Raw genomic sequence first — 20,319 nt, 5'->3', positions numbered from 1 at the left:
CAGAGACAAGGGCAAGTTTTGTGAGTTGCCTCATACTTTATTTGTCTCAGATCTGCGGAAATCTCAAATCTTACTGCTCTCTGTTTGTCATCGAAATCAATACCGGAGAATAGCGCAAACTGCTTTAGACAGACAATAAAAAAACAAATGAGACAAAATATGACTGTATCGTATAGCATACACATTAATTCACTAGTAATTCTGTCATTATCCAATGCAAATGAAGTCAAAATTATATATATAATTTGATATGGCAAATTACACATGGATGTGAACACAGGCTAAACACAATTGGTCTTGTAGTGTGTTTCTGATATAGATAAGACAAAAAAAAAAAAAAAAACACTAATTTGTTACAGCCAAAATTATTAGATTTTCTCAAATGATGTTCATGGTTATATATATTTTCGGATTTTTTTTATTTTTTATTTTTATTTATTTATTTATTTGTATATATAAAATGGGCGGCAGTGGCTCAGTGGTTCATGTACACTCTAAAAACTCCTGGGTCAAAAATAATCCATAATGGGTTATTTTTGACCCAACTCCTGGGTTAAAAAGGGACCAACTAATGTATGGGTTATCTCAACTCAGAAAATTGGGTTATGCTTTTTGACCCAAATTCTGGGTAAAATACCTGACCCAAATGTTGGGTTTAAAAAACCCAACATCTGGGTAGAAATAACCCAAAAATTAGTTGATCCTTTTTTAACCCAGGAGTTGGGTCAAAAATAACCTAACTTAACCTCACTATCCCAGTATGCCTTATTTCAGAAAATAAAACTTTGTTTTACATTATATTACACACTTCAAGCACTTTTACATTTTTATTGCATTAAATTAAAATCCATATGAAAAAACACACACTTGGACATGTTTATTTTCCTATTTATTTTAGGTCACACTGTAATAACAATATTAGAAATAAAAAATAGAAAAATAAACAATTCTCAGAAGAGCCTCAGGAATTTAAGCCTGGGGCCAACTTTGGGGACAAGATTTTTGATAGTGTCCTCATCAAAGAGAAGAAATGCCTCCTCATCTATGTCTTCATCTGAAAGACAGAAAACAAGACAACATGAGTATTGTTAATAAGTTGAGACAATTGTGAACCACTCACCAGACACTCTTTCATTATCAAGCTAACAAATAATCACTTTTAAGGGAATGCAGTGGCTTTTTTTTTTTTTTTTTTTTTTTGCCCAAATTGCTAGTTAACTAATGTGGTTCTTTTGCAGCATTAACGTTACCCATTTTGTGTGAATGACATCTTTTCTTTCATTAAAAAGTGTAATGACATTAATGCAAAGGTGAATATCTTGCCCATTCTTATGCATAACAGCTTAAAGACAAGGCACAATAATCTTTTAGGGTTGTGTATACCCCACTGGCGAAGAATTTGTGACTTTCACAAAATCTTGCACTGACACATTTAAGTCTTATTAAAAAAAATGTAGGTATAGAGAGATGATATAAGGGCAACAAGAGTAAAATGCTCACCTCTAAAATTCTCTGTCAGCTCAGACAGCTGCCACTCAGTTAGCTTATCAGCGACAAAACTGTCCATTCAAGATGACCTGGAGAAAACATAGCAATATAGAGGTTAGCAACAATTTGAAGACTTGACCCGCTTCTTTAACTCTCACTACTTCAGCCAGTAGAGCACTGTATAATATGATAAGCACGGCGCAGCTGGATAACATAACTCAACTATTGTGTTGCCTCGTCGCTCTGTAGCCGCGGCTATGGGGCTCGCACACCGGACGAGAAGCGCCGCGTCGCGTCTCTAGGACAACTCGAGGTATCGCTCACCGGACGTGCAGTCTCTCAAGGGGCTCACACACCGGACGCGAAGCGCAGTGCCGCGTCTTTAAAATTCGAACACATTATTCTCTATGAGTGTACAGACACCGGCGGCGCCATCCGGCGTCTGTCCGCGACACCCAGCAACGGCTCAGGACCTTGTTCAAAATCGCGTCCGGTGTGTGATAACGTTACCTCGAGTTGTCCTAGATGTTGTCGTGATAGCCGCGGCTACATGCCAACCACAGAATTACCACGGCTAACGCTAGTCTCAACGTATTTTTATTTTTTTTTAGCAAATGGTGATAAACTAGCAACAGGGACATGGACACAGAAAAGTTTACATTACATCAACACTGAAAATACTCTCTTACCTTGAATATAGATGAAGTTGCACCGATGAAGCACAGGCCAAAACGGATCGAGCGCGAAAGCGACGGTTATTTCAAACGACTGTTGTGAGAAAATTCCAGAACAACTGCGGGCGGGCGGGCGAGAGAGAGAGAGAGAGAGAGAGAGAGAGAGAGAGAGAGAGAGAGAGAGAGAGAGAGAGAAAGCCAACCCTATAACCCAGAACATGGGTTACTCTTTGAAAAATAACCCAGAAACCCAAACAACCCATGAATTGGGTCAAAATATTAGCCCTATAACCCAGAAAATGGTTACTCTCTGAAAAAAATAACCCATAATTTTAACCCAACACAAATAACCCAGAAAATGGGTTGAAGAAATAACCCCGGAGTTTTTAGAGTGTAGGTTGTCTACAAACCGGAAGGTCGGTGGTTCAATCCCCGGTTCCACCTGACCAAGTGTCGAGGTGTTCATGAGCAAGACACCTAACCCCAGCTGCTCCTGACGAACTGGATGGCGCACCGTCGGTGTATGAGTGAGTGAATGTGAGGCTATATGTAAAGTTCTTTGGTGGCCATAGGTCTGTGAAAGCGCTATATAAATGCAGTCCATTTACCGTAAAAGTAAATGAATGCAAAATCTTTCATTTTTAGGTGAATAATTCCTTTTAATACCAGCATACAGTACAGTAGTAGGCTTGTAAAAATCAATACAAGCATTTAATGAAGGCAATAGTTCACACACACACACACACACACACACACACACACACACACACACACACACACACACACACACACACGCACACACGCAATGTACAGTATTAAAAAATAACAGTAAATTGCTAACCATAGGGAAAAATCACCAGTCTGTCTCAGCATGATGTATTTTATTAAACAATAAATTCAAAGCCATAATGAACCTTTACTTTAAAGCTCTGAATGTCTCAGTCCAACAAAGGTACCTTCTTGTACTGTTTATGTTAGCAATTATCTCGGTCTGGAAGCCACACTCTGTAAGCCAGTGTCTGCCCTCCTGATAGCACTTACTCAAAGCAGAATCAGAGAACACATTTAAATGCATTTGGGTTTAATCAGGTTGCAAAGTATATGCAAATTATGTTGCTGATGGTGTTTTTTTTTTTTTTTTTATAGTAGCAAATATAAATTATATTGTCATGTATTTGCCATAAAACTACATTTTTAAGGAATACTTCCCCCCAAAAATAAAACTGTCATCATTTACTTAGTGCTTCCCAGAATGGCAGATATATTGGATCAATTATTGTTTGATTTCTTCAAAATGTGCAAAATAAGGCGATTTGTCACCTGATATTAGAGTAACAAGAAGAATAAAATAAAGCATATTTTGTTACGTTTTGGAGCTTGGAAGGTTTCAGTTTGAGCAGATATTTTATCCCATCATCACTGTCCTTATCAGAGCTCATTTCCCAGTACATTCAGCATCTGGCTCATATTCACGATCTCAAACTTATTCTCAAAACTATCATTTTAAACATCTTCAAAATCAATATTTTGATCACTGACAGCTTCTTTACCATATCCACCATCAAGTGACATATTTGATTGCGTTCAGTACTTGCTCCACAGTAAATCGCTGAGCCATTTCAAGTTTTGCTGATGATACTTCCCATTCTTTTGTTTTCTGTCTGCGGTAACTATGAGTGAAACGTCACTTCATCGTTGTGTATCAGACATTGTCACCTTGTGGACACACTGTTGTAAACCTTGGGGCGTTAGCGACCCTATACAATTTTTACAAAAATTAATGGGAAAACAGGCATTCTTTAATAATTGGGTAACACTTTAGAATACTGTATCTTACTTACTGCATAACTAATAAGGAATTATTGAAGAACTAGTAGGTAATTCTTCATTAACTACTTCTTCACTACTGTTAACTACTAAGGAAGATGTGTTAACTAATCAGTATGTAATATAATTTTATGATTGTGTTAAGTAACAGTTAGTTAATCAATACCTAATGAATTATATACCTCCTGAAGAACTACTACTAATTATCTATTAATTAAGGTTCAAGAAAAATAACTATGAAGTAACTACTAATGAACAGTCATACACAGTAGGCTAGTCACTACAATAATCCGTTTTTTTTTAACAGTGTAGTGGTGGATGAAGTACACAAATCAAGTGCTTGAGTAAAAGTACAGATACCCCAGTTCCCTATATTTTCACTTTAGAATACTGTTTCAGGTTATACGTAGCCTAATTCCTGGATAATTATTTGATAATTTTTTATTAATTACTAATAAGTTCCCTATATTTTCACTTTAGAATACTGTTTCAGGTTCTAAGTAATTCCTGAAGAATTATCTAATAATTCTTTATTAATTACTAATAAGTTTCCTATATTTTCAGTTCCCCTCAGTCGTTGCCTCAAACCCAAACACATGAATTTACTCAATGGCATTCTGCTGAGGAAAACAGACACACACAGTACTATATATAAAAGATAAAAACTAATCTGAGGTTAGTTTTGTGTGACTGTTCATTAGTTACTTCTTCTTGAACCTTAATTAGTAGATAATTAGTATTAGTTCTTCAGGAGGTATGACAGAATTCATTAGTTATTGATTAACTAACTGTTACTTAACACAATCATAAAATTATATTACATACTGATTAGTTAACACATCTTCCTTAGTAGTTAACAGTAGTGAAGAAGTAGTTAATGAATAATTACCTACTAGTTCTTCAATAATTCCTTATTAGTTATGCAGTAAGATACAATATTCTAAAGTGTTACCAATAATTGTATTATATTTTTTATTACTATTATATTTGTTTAATGAATTGATTGAGGAATTGGTTGATGTCTAACTTTACAAAAATGAATGAAGAGGAGGGTAGTAAATGACTAAAGGTCACTAAAGACCCGAGGTATGCGTTTACAGCTTAAAAGTAAGTGTAACCACAAACTATAGTAATGGTATTAAATATTAGTTACATATTGTAACGCAGCTGATAAAAGCAGGCGAAGACGAGGATCTAAACGCAGGGTGATTTAATAAAGTAACACAAAACAGAGAACACAGAACTCGAAGAACAAAGGAACACAACCTTGGGAATCACAGAGAGAGGCAACCATTACACGTACAACAACTGACAAAGTAACAAGTGAAACACAAGGGCTATAAATACACAGGGACAAACAAGCTAAGCTAGATAACAAGGGGATTACAACTGTAATCATTTTACAGTCCATTTTGTAAAGAAAATAGAAACATAGATCAAATATAGAAACAATAGCTATGGAGATGCCCACCTAAAACAAATTATCCAACGCAGGTCAAATTCCTAACAACATTGTTGCACCCTTGAAGTGAAAGAGGATGCTTCATGAAGGGTCGTTCTTCATGAAAGTGAGCAACTCAACCTCCCATTAGGATTTTAATCAACGGATTCATGAGATGGTCACTTCAAGAAAGTAAAAGGTGTATTTGACTGCATGTAGCTTTGCAAATACCAATTGGTGTCTGACTTGGGTAGAAAAGACACAGTTATTTTAAAACTGTCCAGACTCACAGATAATGTGCGTTTCACATTTATTTTGGCACCTTCAGTTATGTTAATGCAAGTTTGTGTTTTTATATTGTCATGTTTATCAAAATATGTTAACAAACAGACAATGTCTGCAATAAAGAAAGCAACCACTGTGTGAGCGTTACTACGTGAAGCAGAAAGTGTCCAACTTGATGGAAGTGCTCCAACATATCACCAAATCCATTATATCAGATATTTGGCTTTTTATTATTACTATTATTATTATTATTATTATTATTATTGTCCGATAAGTTTCAGAAGCAAGTTTTTAATATGTTTTTTTAGTTTTTTTTTGTGAAGTACAATATGTCGATGCTTCTCAGGTTCTTGTCGATGTGTTTTGTGATTTGTGATGTCTTTTGTGATGTTTTTTATGAAGCAACTCTGCACTGTGCCCAAGCAGAATTTCCCCTTGGGGACAATAAAGTTAACCTACCTACCTACCTAAACCTACACATACCACCAAACTTGTCACTGTCACTAACCCTACCCATCTCCCACCTCAATAGGGGCTTTCGCACCTGAGGAACCTTTTAATAGGAACTCCTTTTTGGAGGAACTAATTTAGCTCCTACTTCAGAGTCGGGTCTACACCAGCACTATAGGAAATATCCGTGACATTAGTGTACACTGATTGGCTGAACGTATGCGAAACACCAGCACCTGTCATTGTGTTTGTGTAAACACACAGATTATAGCCTATATATTTACTCCACAAACTAACTCTACGAACATGGAAAACAGTGATAGATGGGCCTCGTAACCTTTATGCTAAGGAGAAAATCCAATGCAACTTTGAGGAGACCAAGCAAAACATGATTATGCATTTGTGCTCAGCTAGCAACACTGGACATCAACCACACGGCATACGCTAACTTTTTAAATTTCTGTCTACTTTCTATGTATAATAGTTCTATCTAATAACATATTGGACAGGACTGTTAGACACATCGTAACCTAATGAACACGGAGAATGCGAGTGCTGTGTGGCTCTGTCTGGCGTTCTCAGCGCCATCAAAATAAAGGTCTGCTGCATCGTCATAATAATAATGCATGGCTTATATCACTTCAGAGTTCTACTGGCGGTGCGAATGCAACCAGAAAACGTTCCTATGGGAACCTTTAGTTCTCGGGGAACTATCCTGGTGGCTAGTTCCTAGAACTATCCGGTGTGAAAGCCTAATAGCAGCACAAATGTTTTGCAATACAACATCAGCACAATAAGAACATTGTACTTAATACTTTTTTATGCAGCGTTAACAGCGCTGGTTTTTTTTAGATGGCGGAACACAGTAAATTACATTGATGAGTGCTTCCTGTCCATCTCTTGTTGAGCCTATCATACAACGCCCCATTTGGAACTGTCATAAAACTCAGTTTTATAGTGAAGCGTCTTTGAATAATTCATTTGTCAACAATATATGCATGGAAATGCACATGCACCCTCATAACTTATTTAAATGGTAGCATCCATCAGCCACTTCCTGACGAGAGAGAGAGAGAGAGAGAGAGAGAGAGAGAGAGAGAGAGAGAGAGAGAGAGAGAGAGAGAGAGAGAGAAAGAAAGAAAGAAAAGGTCTACTAAAATGCCAATTACAAAAAAAAAGTAACATCTTATCTAATATTATAGAATAGGTGGAAAACAGTCAACAGTTAACTGATGACTGAAATCTAAATGTCTCATTATCACTTTAGTTTCTATAATGTTTTTTTGTTTGTTTTTTACAGTTGGATTAATACAAGTTTGAGTTGAAATGCAAATTACATGCCATCAATAGCAATTCACATCTGTTTTGCTTTTATACCAATTGTGAACCATATTGAAATTCATGCAAACTGTACCCAAGATCATCTTTTTACCTCCAATTTAAACAAAGGAACTAAACCAAGAGTGTGAAAGCTCCCTTTAAACATGCCAATGATTTCAGCAAATGCTATGGACGACAACAAAACCTCCTTGATAACTACTTCTCCCTCAAGGCGCATTTCTCCCTTCACCCTCCATGATTACGCTATTCTCACACATCCCTGATTTACAGCAGCGCTCCTTTCTGTCAACCTGCTGCTGCAGCTACACCCAAATCACAGAGTCTGATTTACTGGTGCACCTGCAAAGACACTGCAAGAACATAATGCTTTTAGGAGTGAAAAAAAAAGGGTCCAGACTAAAATTGCATTTGCAAAGACATTCCATTTCCACTAACAACATTATAATAGGTTGTTGTGAAGAATTTGCTAGATGCTGCTGCTATTGAAGTGGTCAAGTGCTGCCTTAAAAGTGCCTGGAAGCTCATGCCTTTGGGTTGGGCATTCGAAATTGCGACATGTCACACATTCATAATACAGAGCCAAAACAAAACAATTATATTGTGAACACTAAACCCAAATAACTATATCTGAATTCAAATTATGAAAATGAATCATTTCTATCAGTTGTTTACATGGTAATCACAAGTATATAAAGCAAAATGTGAAAGTTGAGTTATTAACTTTATACCTTTCACTTCAGACTTGATTTCTATATGTAGGTTATGGTCGATGAGAAGAGGCTTGGTAGGCCAAATTTTAATTGCCATATTTTATTTATTTTTTTACTTCACAAGTGAAGTCACACAGTCCGTGACAGATCGATTGTTAACACGACTGGTCCATGTGGTAATTATGGCCAGGAAATCCAAAGTATGGGATCATTTGGTAACAATTTACAACATGAATAATCATTTACTAATAGGCCTACCTGATTTAATACTTCAACATGAACTTGTGATTAGTGAAGATATGAACTAATCATGAACAAATGAAGATCCATCCTTAACTACGACTGAAGTCATATGGATTTATGCATGAATAACAGCAGCCTTAACAAAAGTTTTTTTTTTTTTTTTTTTACATAGGCCTTTACATAGGCTATTTGATAGTTCTAGGGGTAAACTAAATCAATCAGGCTCCATAAGAATACAAACATGTCGTTTTAATACAGTCATAATTTAAACTTTAATATATAACCTGCTCTGAGCAGCTTTGTGACTTAATTGAAATGGAACATGATTATTTAGTCATTAATTGCATAGATCAGTTTAATCAAACGAGGAAAATAGACTAATAACTACCACTAATACATTTTATTTGATCTCAACCGTTTACTGATTTTTATTGTTCACTTATGTTTAGTCATAGATACTTTTCTATCCCGGTACTACAGTATGTAGGGTTTGTTTCTGGTGGGACACTCATTAGTTATGCACTCTAGGTGCTCCCTTTGCACGTTAGTTTTGGCTGCGTTTCAATCAGCTCCCTAGCTTGTGAATCAGTATATTGTGTTCACGAATTCAGGCACTGGTAAGAACAGTAAAGTATGCTGGCTCACTACACATTGGGACACTGATGCCTCTATTTCCGGCAACGTGACAACGTCCTCATTGTACAACATCACTACTGGTATTTATGAATGACTGAACGACTGTAGAGCTTATTTCTTTCTGACATTACTTGTAATGTTATTTTAAAGTACATTATGATAAATACTTTGCTTGTTACATATACGTGCAACATTTCAGCTGTAAATAAATTATAAATGTTAGGTAGATTTTGTTCATTACCTTTCTAGCGGTGTATGTTTATGCTGAAATATTATGAAATAATGGTTTGTATTTAAAAAAAATTGCATTAAGAAGTTAGCCTGTTTCCCCATGCTTCCTTGCGCGCAGCGCGATTTTATTCACACTGCAAGGCAGCCTGGACACCATGGACCAGATTTTCCCCTCAAAAAGGGAACCAATCACAGAACGGGGAAGGAGCAGCAAGACGATGATGACGTCTATGCGACACACCTGTTTTATATTTTGATATATTTAATGTGTGTGTAATTTGGTCACATCACATGCTTCTCTGTTTGTTCACCTAAATTTCGCTACGAGTATCATTCCATGCATAATTTAAGCGACCCGATCCAGCTAGACGAGGGTGCATGTCCAATCTCAGATTTGGATACTTGGATCAGCAAAGGCCAGATTAATTTACCAAGCTCGCTCAGGCTTCGTTTCATCTGCGTTTCATTATGTTGCTTGTGCTAACAAAGCAAGGTTGCCATCATTAAGGCAGATCTTCTTGTCAGACGATTATGCCATTTCTGAGACGTTTATCTGGCAATCAGTTGTCTTAATTTTATAGCTAAGGTCGCGCACATTCCAGGCCACAGCAATGCCATAGCTACGCACTTTAGTTTTTGGCCCTTTAGCCAACCCAGGTCCATCACCCTGCCCTCCCCTAACAGAGGAATGTTAAATTAGATGATCTGCTCAATCCAGCTAAACCGTACTTCACGAAGGCGCAGCGGCTCCCTCCACCTTAAAAGCTAATACTTCTGCTTGGTCTCCACTTATAACGTTTTGCTTTTCTTTCAAGATTCCTCTATTTCCCATCCTGATCATGGCCGGTGGTTCCTTCCTCGTCTACAATTACGGAAATTGTAATTCAATTCGTAGATTGCTCACAGGTATTCAATTTTACGCAAAGTTATCAATCCTAATTTCCCAAGTCTTTTCACTGCAAACTTTTGTTTTCTTATTACTCAAAGGCATAGCTAAATCTTCTAGCATCTCCAGATAAACGCTGCCTATTACCTTGCCTCTTTTGCAAAGATTAATCATTTCCGTCCGCAACGGCCTCTTTTCCACTTATATTAACATTCTACTAGAAGCAGTGTTCTTATCTGCATTTTACGGTTTCATGCGTCCAGGGGAATTCACCTCGGAAACTAATACATTTGATTCTGCCCGTGGTATTTCCTTTTCCGATCTACGCTTTTCATCTAATTTCTTTCTTAAGCACTCCAAGAATGACACTCAAGGCTCCGGCGTCACCCTAACACTTTCAAAAATCAATAACAATTTTTGACCCTTCACATTTATGATAAAATTTCTTAAAATTCGCCCTAGAACTTCAAATAACGCCCCTCTATTAATTTTACCTAACGGAGGCCTCGACTCTGTGGTCGATAATGGCCGTGTGGACTAATGCGGCCTGCTCTGTGTGGTCCAATGAGGCCCGTCTATGTATGGCCCTAGGTGGATTGGCTCTGTGTGGTCCATCGTGGCCTCGTCTCTGTGGTCAATCATGGCCGTGTGGCCCAATGAGGCCTTGTCTCTGTGTGGTCCAATGAGGCCTTGTCTCTGTGTGGTCCAATGAGGCCTTGTCTCTGTGTGGCCCTCGGTGGCCAGTTCTGTGTGGTCCAATTAGGCCTTGTCTCTGTGCGGTTCTTAGGAGTGGAACTGGTAAGATTGTAAAAGTCCCTCGAAATTTTATGTAAGTCGTTTGGATAAAAGCGCTGCTAAATGCATTAATAAAAAAATAAAAAAATAAAAAATTAAAATTATATATATATATTAATGCTTTGTTACATCATTCTATCTCCCGAGTCTTTCTGGTAGAACCACATTTATGTTTCACTATGTAGTAGAATTCAACCAATCAGATGACGACCTCAATTTTGTGTGCCTTGTGTATCCGACGTTCAGCCAATGGCTTTTGTTCAGTAAACAGTTTTTGTGAAGAAATAGCTCATCACTTAACGTCCACGTGAACCGGAAGTTGCAAAGGACTTTTCTCCAGTGTTGTGACATATTTCCAAGTGAAACAGAATATAGAACAGAGGGCAGGGTTTTACTTTAGCGCTCCTCCTCTCCATCTCTGCTCATAGCAGATTAACGGTTTGAGGGGAGTGGTTTAGCGTTTTCAACCCAAGCCGTCAAACTGACGTCATCAGAAAAGGAACGCCATTCCAGGCTGGAAGTAACTTTTCAGATTTTGATTAAAGATTACCACGGCAAACAAATTTTGTATTGACTTTATTTCTGAGTGTTATGCAAGCAGTTGTATGATAAAATAGCAGTTGTATGATGTATATTACAATGTTATGATGAACTATATGCCTTTGTTCAAAGCATTTCTGATGATTGTTAGAAGGCAGCTGCCTGACTCTGAGATGCAAACGGGAACATGGTTTGTGTAACATTAGCAACATATTATTAGCTGTTTGATAACATATTCAAGCAAAATGCTAATCTTATTAATTACCCTTATGTGTCCGACGTTGTTAAGAGCGATACCATTGTGCAGCATTTACCTCAGTAAGTTGGGCGAGTGAGCTGGTATGAGTGGAGGGCGGGGCTAATTAGCATATTCATGGATTCACGTATACTAAATGAAGCAAGGGTGTAGAGATGCATTCAAGCTATTTTAAGGCATGAAGAAATATGTAATTTTGGTGATCAAATATGAGTTTTAAAGGACAAAATGATTGACTACAGGGGGACTTTAAAGGGTTAGTTCACCCCAAAATTAAAATACTGTCATTAATTACTCACCCTCATGTCATTCCAAACCTTATTGTCGTGTCGTTTCAAGATATGTTTGATGAAATCTGAGAGCTTTCTGTCCCTCCATTGACAGCAACATCATTGCAACTTCCAAGGCCCAGAAAGGTGGTAAAAACATTGTTAAAATAGTCCATGTAACTACAGTGGTTCAACCTTAATATTATGAAGTGACAAGAATACTTTTTGTCCCCAAAATAACAACATTATTCAACAATCTCTTCCTTTCCACGTCATTCTCCTACGCTGTTGACGTAGTGTAAACAGTGCAGCGCTTCTGGGTTCTACGTCAGAACGTCGGCTCACTATTGGCCAACGCTGGTCATGTGTGTGATGCTGGCCCATAATGAGCCGATGTTCTGGCGTAGAACCCAGAAGCGTCTGGGTTGTCACCATAATGTCACCATCACAGCAAAGCTCAGCCAGTCCTCTAGCCCCGCCTCTGCTGGATGCCTGCAGCCCTTCGCCATCCCCGGTGCCTCTTTGTAGCAACGTGAAGTCTAAGGTCATGCTACCACCAGCCTCGCCTGAGTGAGGGGATCCTTTGGCTCAGCCTCCAGCCTCTGATTATTTCGCTCTACCTCGGCCCGTCGACCTGTCTGCTCTGCCTTGGCTCCTCCCACCCTCGGCTCCACCAGAGACCCTCAGCCTTGCAGCTCCACCAGGCTCCCTCATCCCTCCCTCATCACCCTGCCTGCACTGGGGACTAACGAGCTATCCGCGGCACTACGTCTCTCCACCTCTGGTGCAGCAAAGGATACATGCCAGTTGTTTTCAATCCTGGTCATGGGGACCCACAGCACTGCACATTTTGTGTGTCTCTCTTATCTGACACACTCAGTTCAGTTCATGGAGCTCTTTTCTTGCGATGATCTGGATCAGGTGTGTTAAAGAAGGAAGACATAAAAAATGCGAGTGCTGCGGAACATTGTTAACAGTCAAATTTTTCTTAAACGCAATTTTCTTTATAGCCTCCTCATTTTCGAAGAATTTGAATTTCTGGAAAGAAATGAAAGTGTAAAGACCACTACATCTTAAAACAAGCTCTTTAGAAATACACAACGCTTTAAAAATGTGATGCAGATTGTTGCAATTGTCTTTAGAAAAAATAAAGCTGTTTCTAAGAAAATATTTTATGCCTTATTATTTATTTTTTTAACAAATTGCAACATTCTTACAATCTTCACTGCTCCTCCTTTTATGCTTCTGCTCCTCTGTGAGAGATACGAGACCGGTGCGTCGCATCATTAATCATGCCACCATCCTGCTCGCCACATCTTAGTATGTTCCTACATTTGTATACGTATTGTGAAGGAATCATTTTTCAGGTTTTGGACAAAGCCAAAAATGGGCACTCATCCAACATTTCATGGTGGGGCCAATGTAGGCACAATATGGGCTTGAGGTATGCATGGTTTCCATGTCGGCCCTATCTGAATTAGCCCACACCAAAATTGAACACATGGACAAACCCATGTAGGGCTCATACCTCATGCCCATACCTAAAATCCATGTAGAGCCCATACATCATGCCTACATTGTCCCCACCATGAAATGTTGGCTGCACAGTGATCCAACTGATGCAAGCGACTATACCAGTGGGAGAGTAGACAGCTAAACTACAGTTTAATGCAGTAGCCAAAGCTCCTAAAAACCAACATTACAGCTTCCTCCAAAGATTCAATCGATGTCAGTGTGAATAGTTTCAACAACTTGACCTTTATAGAAACAGCTAGACATAGCAAATCTGAACCTCAAGAATGTCATTTTTAACCTGTAACACTGTGATGGCAGAGCCACAAATATAGCTGTTAAATTTGGATATGATAATGTGTTCTGGCAGACTCAAGAAATCACAACAACTCAAAAAGACATAGAGAATGGAGTCTATTTCCATTCAAAATTGATTCTAAATTATTTAAATAACATTGCAATACAAAAATGTTTGAGAAAACGTACGTCCATTTTGAATTTGTTTTAAAGATGTTCTTTGTGCTAACATTGTTCACTAGCATGGCTGAGCTGTGCCTGCTAAATATATCCTGGGTTATTTCCTGGCACATGAGAATGCAATTTGCATTTTATAATTACCTTTGTTTTGTCTTGTCATTCTATTTCAAATTATTATATGCACAATCTTTTAGTTTGTGAATTGAAAGGCCAGCAAGTCTTTTACAATTAGCAAGGCTAGGCTGTGGAATAAACAAACAAGCAACATATGATATGACAGTATGAGTAAACCCAAATTAACATTAAAGTAGTTTTTTTCAACTGGATACACATTATAACATACACAAGTCAACTGCAAATGCTAATTTGCTACAACCATATAGTTTGTCAAAAACTGGTAATACACAATTGTTGCTTCCACACAATTTGCAGATGTGGTGTACTTTTCAACACACTCTCAGTTCTCTGCATATGTCTTATTATAAACAGAGTATGTTCTGTTGCATCTGTATATATATGCAAAAGCATGTTTCATATTTCGGTAACACTTTATTTTAAGGTGACGTAGTTACACGTGTACTTACTCTAGAGATAAATTATGCATAATTACAAGTAACTCTAGTGCATGTAGTTAATTAATATTACTCTGTACTTATTTGAGTAAGTACAATGTAACTACCTTCAAATAAAGTGTAACCCATATTTCTTCAACTGTGGACATTTTGCCCCTGATTGGTTGATGGACTGACTACAAAATAATGAAACTTAAAATACTGTTTTCATTCTCTCTTATTTATCCCTTGATCAATTTAATGTATCTACCATATATATATATATATATATATATAGGACAAGAATAAAAATATAAGCACAAAAGACATTTGAAAAGTAGCAAAAATAAATTATGAGAGCATGGAAGTTTTTCCCTCTGTGTTTAAGTTTTTCAGAATGTGATATTTGGTAATGACATTTGTATTTGTATATATAATTGGGGAAACTGGTATATGGAACTGTGATATGTGTTCATCCACCTGAAAAATACTGTAATATTCAGTGTTGCTGACATTTTCTTTGTTATTTTTACCTCTGATCAATTACTGATTAATTGCATAGCTTTTGCTCAAAATCTTATCAGTATATGACATTTCATTTTACGGAAAAGAAACACAATATTCACATTCACATTCACATCCTAATAGGCCAGTGTGGTTCCTTTCATGATCAGTTTATTGATGTCTCTGCTTCAACCTTTCCCCTTTTAAGTATCTGTGCCAAATGAAATCAAACAAACCAGCGTTTCCTGTATTAAGCCCTGTACCAATTATGGGACTTGATCAATAACAGCCTCCCTCTAGATACCACTCAGACAAAAGGCCGGAAAACCTTCTGTGGCCACTCTAGGAGGAGTGCTCTCCATAGTGAAACCCTAATGAGATACATTGCTATGACATCTAAATCAATATCCATGTTAAATATAAATATGTACATAGTTTGGTAGCTCATGCTTGCTGGAGTCTGGTGGAAAACAGCAAATAAATCAATGACTCTGCCCGTAATGTAATGTAACACCCCTCTTTCCCCCGTTTGCTCAGGGATCTAAGAGTAATGCAGCCCAAATGAAAATTCTTTAAAAGAGAATTCATATCTGATATCAAAATATAGTTTTTGATAAAGGAAATACATTTGTATCTACATAAGGAAATGCACATCTGATATAGATCATTTCCACTTATGAGTCAATATACAGGCACTTTTGTATTTTTTTACTACCTTCTTTTAGGTCATGTCACAGTCATGTTCTGTTTAGTTTCATTGCCATGTTCCTTTTCATTTTCATTATCGCCATTTGCCTGAGTTCTAGTTCTTTATACGTTGTCATGGTTTCTAATTAGTTCTCACCTGTTCCCTGTTCTGTTAATGATCTTTCCCTGCCATCTGTTCCTTCTGTTCATTGTCTCATGTTAAAAGTTTGGTAGTTGTGTTCTCGTCTTTGTTTTTTAAATTCTGTCGCACATCGTTTTCGGATTAAGCTACAGCTCACCTTTACAAAATGTGAGACCTAAATAAGATTATAACAGCAAATGGATTTATAATAATCGATACTACTGTGCGTATGCTCCAGGGTTATTATAGTTTTGCATTTTTCATTAGTTTTGATTTTTATTTCGTTTTGACTTTTTGTTTTCAAATTCAAATTCAAATTCATAATTTAAAACTAATTTTAGTTTTAATTAGTTTTTAAAGTGGGTTTGCTAAATCCGTGTATCATTCGTTCAGTCGTTTTTTTATTTAATATTGAAAGTAGAAAAATGAGAAAACAGTTCCTTTTTCGATTTTCATTTTTTCCAAAACAACGAAAAACAAGAATTCAGCTTGAGTTTTCGTTTTTCGTTCTGATGTAGAAAAATGTATAAACAGCTGGAATATTCGAATTTTACACGTGGGTGGGAATGAAACGCCCCTTTCATTTGATTTGTCAGCCGAAGATCAAACTGTCCCGTCATCAGTTCTTCCTCAGTTCTGCACTGCAGAATAAGAGTCCTCGCGTTGTGATTCTTAACGCGTTTATTGCAACTACATTTCATCTTTTTTTTTCATCAAATAACCAGACTAACATGGCTCGACACAACCCGTACTGGGAAAAACACTAGACAGGGCTTTCTTCTGTGTAGACCAGGAGTTCTCAAGTGCCAGGGGTTTGCTATTTTCCTATTTCCGAACTGTAAAGTCACGTTTTTTTTTTTTTTTTTTTTCATGAACCACGCTGTGTTTTATTCTTAAGTGACTATATAATGCATTTTACTTAAAATAATCTAAATGTTGACTTTGAAAAGTAGGTGCGTCAGAAGGCTATTCACTCTATTTTGGTTCATTTTTGGTGTGCGCCAGAAAGATGTTCAAGGAGACTGAGACGCGCTAAAGCAGCGCATCATATTGTTTTCTTTATTTTCCAAAGGCATGACATTTTGTAGTCATTTTGAATGTACACAAATAAAAATATAAATGTTACTGTTTCGAATGACAGAGTATTAAACGACAGAATATTATTATTTCCCCTGCTGAGCAACAAATCCAAGTGATGTCGCCGGCGCATCGCTCGCTCACACAGCATCTCTAGGCTATTATCAGTTCACTTCTGGCATGGCTAACATCGCAGCCTGTTCATTATTAAAATAAAACACAGTCAACCAAACATATAAAAAGTTATTCTGCTTAATTGAATTGGTCTGTTGTACAATATAAAGGCTGTGCCGCACAGTAGGCTACTTGCTGTTATTCCAAACTCATTTCCCTTGCTGTGAAGATGCTGATTTAGCCTATACGTGTATTGGGACTCGACTTAAGTATAAAGCCTTCTTTACATTACTAGTTAGCATCCAAATGTTACATTGCAAATATGGAAACTTTGGACCGAATGAGAGATGCGCGAAACCAACGTCGGTACAGTTTCAGTTTCGATTCAAATAAATTCGTTTAGGCTTGGCGTTTAAAATTGGCTAAATGTTGTTTATAATAAAGGACAAAATAGGCTATTTTTATAAGCTATTAGGCTATATTTTTATTATACTTGGCTACTTATTTTTCATTCTTGTTGTTTTCTGAATAGGCCTACCATTCATTTAAGGATTTGACATCTAGGCTACAGTAAGGGGAAGTAAAATACGCATAGACATAGCCTATATGTTATTAATAGTGTTTATAATGTTAATGTTGCATTTTATTTACCGATCTTTTACACTATTTCTGAATAGGCTAATAATAAAATGCGTTTGTTTCCCTCTCAACATGACCCGGTGCGCTGCGTACAAGCGCACATCTTTGAGATATAAATTAATAAATTTTAATAAAACACAAGGCCTACATCATAAAACTCAGAAGAGTGTGTATTTCAATATCTCTGTTGTTCTCTGTTCTCCGGTTGTTAGATAGTCAGTCTGAATGTCATGCGTTTACGTTAATATAGAAATATTATATTGTCAATGCATTATTCTTTTCTTTTTGTATTAGTGTTAAAAATATTAAATTTACAACTAATTATATTGATTTATATCTTCATTTATTATTTAAAAAAAAAAATACTGGGCGAGGGCGACCATGTAGGCTAACAGCCGTCATTTAGGCATACCCAGCTGATGCAAAGCGTAGGTGAATTTATATCTACACAGAAGAAAGCCCTGTCTAGTGTTTTTCCCAGTACGGGTTGTGTCGAGCCATGTTAGTCTGGTTATTTGATGGGAAAAAAAGATGAAATGTAGTTGCAAAAAACGTGTTAGGAATCACAACGCGAGGACTTTTATTCTGCAGTGCAGAACTGAGGAAGAACTGATGACGGGACAGTTTGATCTTCGGCTGACAAATCAAAGGAAATGGGCGTTTCATTCCCACCCACGTGTAAAATTCGAATATTCCAGCAGTTTATACATTTTTCTACCTCAGAACGAAAAACGAAAAATCAAGCTGAATTCTTGTTTTTCGTTTTTTTGGAAAAAATGAAAATCGAAAAAGGAACTGTTTTCTCATTTTTCTACTTTCAATATTAAATAAAAAAACGACTGAACGAATGATACACGGATTTTGCTAGTTTAGTTTAGTTTTTATTTTTTGAAAATGCTTAGTTTTAGTTTAGTTTTTATTAGTTTTAGTGTTAGTTTTAGTCTTTTTTTGTAATTTGGGTTATTTGTCAGGGGCAAGATTCAAAAAGGTCAGAAAAAGTATTGTGTAATAATAACTCAACAAAAACATCATACAATTTTAGAAAATATTTATTCAACAATAACACCAGTACATAAAATGTACATATGGGCACAAATATGTATGTAAACAGACTCCGCAGTAAGTGCAAAATGTGTAACGTTAAGTGACTGTGCCAAGAAAAAAACTAAATAAGGTTAGCCAACAGACTAAAGAAGACATACATGAACCGCATGTATATTCAACCCATTTTTGAGCCACACAAGACTTTTCTGTCAGATTGTAAAAAAAAATGAATCACAGCTTATATAGTGTTTTGACATCGACAACCACAACCAAAAAGTGCATTTTACCTCAAACTTGCGACTAGTTAACTTTCTAAAGAAGGCGCAATCGCTTCTCGAGTCGATATTAACACACTGACAAAATTATATTCAGAATTTAAAATATTTTTATACCACTTTTTAATGTGTGATTGTGTAAAGGTGTTCACGAGATAGAGATACCAACCTTTCGCGAACTTGCTTTCAACGTCGAACAAACACTCGTTCTCATGGAGACGCGGTGTGCACGGAGGGGAGGGGCTGTGTGTGTGTGTGTGTGTGTGTGTGTGTGTGTGTGTGTGTGTGTGTGTGTGTGTGTGTGTGTGTGCGTGAGCATGTGAGTCTGAGAGACGGAGGGAGAGCAAGGAAAGGAAATGCAGCTGAAGGAATACGCTGCGTGTTTTAAATAGCGTTAAAAAATGAAAGACCTGTCACCTTGACAAAGACGAAAACTAAGGACATACTCTATCATTTTATTTTAGTTAGTTTGGCCAAACACACATTACAGTTTTAGTTAGTTATCGTTTTTTGGTAATGCCTCGTTTTTATTTTTATTTCAGTTAACGACAATGTTTTTTCTCACCTAGTTTTCGTTTTTTCGTTCGTTTTCGTTAACGATTATAACCTTGGTATGCTCCTGCTGGAACAGGGGGATTGCTTCCTCAAAGGTCGTTAAGGGACTTCCTAGATCTGGCACGCCTAACTCATTACCCTGACTGCTCACTTTTGGTATTCTTCACCAGCCTCAGTGAGTAGTCGAAGGCACGCCTTTCCATGGATGGTCCTTGAGGAAGCTTTGCCGAATATGCGGAGTGGGTCCTGGTAAGATGTGAGTGCCCCTTTACCATCTGCCACACTTTTGAGGACAACGCCAGCCCCACTCCAGACCCAGAGCCCAGTCAGCCTTCAGCCATCCCCGCTGCGGAACAGCTAGAGCCCATTGCAGACTCTGAGCCCGAGACCACCACAAAGCAAGAGCCGATCACTGGAGGCTACTTTTGTCCCAGAGCCAGAGCCCAACGCAGAGTCTGTCCAGATGTGTGAGCCGGCATTAGTGTCTATCGTTGAGGGCATATTAGTGGAGTTCGTCTGAATAGATTGGAGCACTGTCCACTCTCCAGTCAGTGAAATGAGCTGGGTTACTGGGTTAATTATTTTATGAGCTGGATGAGGAAATATTTTTGGTCTACAGTCTCTGCTGGTTCCGTCCAGTTCCAAGTCCTCTTTGTCATCACTGGTTTAT

At 37.4% G+C, this 20,319-nt stretch overlaps 1 long non-coding RNA gene across 1 annotated transcript; it reads right to left on the bottom strand.

The window, feature by feature from the left end:
* Positions 1-956: 956 nt before the first annotated feature.
* Positions 957-2,283, bottom strand: LOC311290410. Its single transcript, XR_014627375.1, has 3 exons — positions 1,712-2,283; positions 1,501-1,577; positions 957-1,054 (listed from the first exon to the last, which is right to left on the bottom strand). It is a non-coding gene; the product is annotated as an uncharacterized lncRNA (long non-coding RNA).
* Between the last annotated feature and the right edge of the window lie 18,036 nt (positions 2,284-20,319).

The sequence above is a fragment of the Rutilus rutilus genome, assembly GCF_951802725.1.
Source record: "Rutilus rutilus genome assembly, chromosome: 5".
Classification (NCBI taxonomy): Eukaryota; Metazoa; Chordata; class Actinopteri; order Cypriniformes; family Leuciscidae; genus Rutilus; species Rutilus rutilus.
The sequence above is the reverse complement of the archived record's forward strand: the minus strand, read 5'-3'. Positions and strand labels throughout refer to the sequence as shown.